The sequence below is a fragment of the Triticum urartu genome, unplaced genomic scaffold, assembly GCF_003073215.2.
Source record: "Triticum urartu cultivar G1812 unplaced genomic scaffold, Tu2.1 TuUngrouped_contig_6350, whole genome shotgun sequence".
NCBI classification, from domain to species: domain Eukaryota; kingdom Viridiplantae; phylum Streptophyta; class Magnoliopsida; order Poales; family Poaceae; genus Triticum; species Triticum urartu.
This window is the reverse complement of record NW_024117106.1, coordinates 3,318-6,011: the sequence shown is the minus strand read 5'-3', so window position 1 is coordinate 6,011 and position 2,694 is coordinate 3,318.

Here is a 2,694-nt window from a genome sequence, read left to right as displayed (position 1 = left end):
GAACTAAAAACGTAAATTCACGGAAAGAAGCGTATTATGACGATGAATCCGACAAAATCAATCCGTGCTTTAGTATTACTAGCACAAATGGCCGAGCGTTGCATCGGGTGAAAAAAAACCACACTTTCCTAACCCAATTGCTCAAAACCCCCTCTCATTCCACGACACAACGCGAGGCATGATGACATGAACAAACTCTTTGAAATCAGCTGCCATGAAAATATGTACTGCAGAAAAAATTGTCGACCTCAGAGATAAAACTGAAGCAATTACAAAAACAAAATAATGTGCACGTGGTTTAAGAACAGACGGACCTGTCAATAATAATATACTGGAGATAATAGACCGATCTAGCTAGTCGCTGGCTAATTGGTACAATAAGACGGCGTAGAATCCCTTCATGGACAGTATGCTGACAAGAGAACACCTGCACGTTATAGCTAGTAATCACGATCTCAGATGAATGTGCTTAACCGATGCACGCAGCTGAAGCTGAACCAATGGCATGCCACCATCCACACGCCGAACGAAACCAGGCAGTCAGACATAACACCATGTCCACAGGGATCACGGCCATGGCATGGCGCCGAAACCACATGCGTCTCCAGGAGGACCGTCTTGGCCTACTCCGTGGCGCTCTTTCCCCAGCAGTCCAGCTGCACCTTCTCTTCTTTCTTGTCCGCGGACGCAATACTCGCTTCAGGCATGAACCATCGCCTGGGAGCACCGGTGCGTTTGGAGCGGCGGAGGAGCTCGACCTCACCGCAGTGTCCGCGCGAACTGCCGCACGACGCGGGACACTGTTTCATCGCGGAGACGCCTCCTGTGTGTGTGTGTCAATGCACGCGTCGCGGACGCACTCCAGGAACCGGACGACCTCAACGCTGCCCGGTGTAGGCTCCCCGAGGACCTGGACATCGAGGTACGTACATGCGGCTGTCATCGGCTGCAAGGAACACGAATGTGCGCTGAATCATCGTAGGCGTGATGGTGCCATCGGTGGTGCCCTGGCGCGTGGTTGAGGCAGAGCACCTCCAGCGCACGGGCTGCCGCTGTCGCAGTCGTGCTCCGCCGCCGCCAATGACGCGGCCCCATGGCTTGAAAGTTGACGGCGTGTTTGGATCGAAGACAAATTAACTGATGGATTTCCTTGTTCTTCTTCGATTTATAAAGAAATCTTCTCCGAGTTGTAGATGAATTAGGATTGGATTTTTTTCTTGAGAAAGAAAGGATGAAGCGAGGGGAAGAGAAGGCAGCGCAGGAATAGCCCAATGTAGGAACATGACCCAGCCGCCAAGTTGGGTTCGTTAGCCCAAAATAAACCCAATGAACTAATCGTTTTATAGATCTGGGCGGGCGAGGTGCACTGACGAAAAACAAACGAAATTAGTACCACCTCGCGTATATATTTTAAATTTAAACTAAAAGCATAAATTCACAAGAAGAAAGAGTATTGTAACGGTGAACCCACGGAGTCAATCCGTGCTTTATTATTAGGGATAGACTAGCAAAAGGGACTGTGCGTTGCAACGGGAGAGAAAATTGACGTGTTCATCAAAATATCCACATGCATGATATGATAGCATTGGACGATATACAATTTGCTGTAACATAGATTGACCTCGCAACGATATACGTCTGACTTTACATCAATGTCGGTCGTTCTTACCGTGTTCATGTGGTCGGCTTTGCGACGTCGTCCTTCTGACTTAAAATACTACCAGCCGTCCTTGTAGGGTATGCATAGTCGGCTCGTCCTTCCAACTTAAAATACCACCAACCATCCTTGTAGGGTATGCATAGTCGGCTTTGCAACACGGTAGTCCAACTTTTCTAATGAAAAAGAATAGCGGCAAGCCGGCAACTGGTGTTGCATTGGCGTGCTTTCGCTAGATGCATATATAGGTCGTTCGGCCTAGGTGCGCCGCGTCCCGCTTGCAGCAGCATCGACCACACTTGCAGTGTCATGTACTATTCTGGTTACAGCGATGAGGTTCAATCAATTAGATAATTTTTCGAAGAAAAAAAATGTAAATTTGGTTGCAAAAAAAAACATTCTTATATTCCGTTCTTTTATAATGCGCCAAATGCTATTCTGGCTCTCCTACGATCGTCCCAATGTGGGGCATGAGTCTCCTCACGCTTTCTTTTTTCGTTAGTAAATCTCTAATTACATAGAGCCATGCAAAGCACGAGCATCCCTCTTCTTCTCTCTTTGGACGTCCCTTTTTCACTGCCATAAACAAAATCAAGAATACCAATCTAATCCTCATCCCGCTCATACGCGGCGAACCTCGCTTCGGGGACGTCGGTCACCGGTTGCTGCTGGTCATGTACGTACGTGTCCTGGCAGCTGCGATCCCCATTGTGATGGTTTCATGGTAGCACATCAGAAGCACAAATCCAAACGGCCGACTCTCACCAAATCAATCCCTTTTACTACTTAGGGATCAATTCCTCTTAATTTCCCCAGCCATGCACAAAGCGCGTTCCTCCATGCATTAATTATTCTCTTAATTACAGACTATTAGGTAAGGAGCCTTGTTTTTTAACAGACAGGCATGCTGGCTCTATTGGTTGCGGACTTCGCTCCCGGAAAATCCTATATGACGCATTCTGCGTCAAGATGTCGACATTTCGCACAGGAGGTCGCGATCTAGCGTTGTGATGGCCCGGCCCGTTCATGTGTTCTTC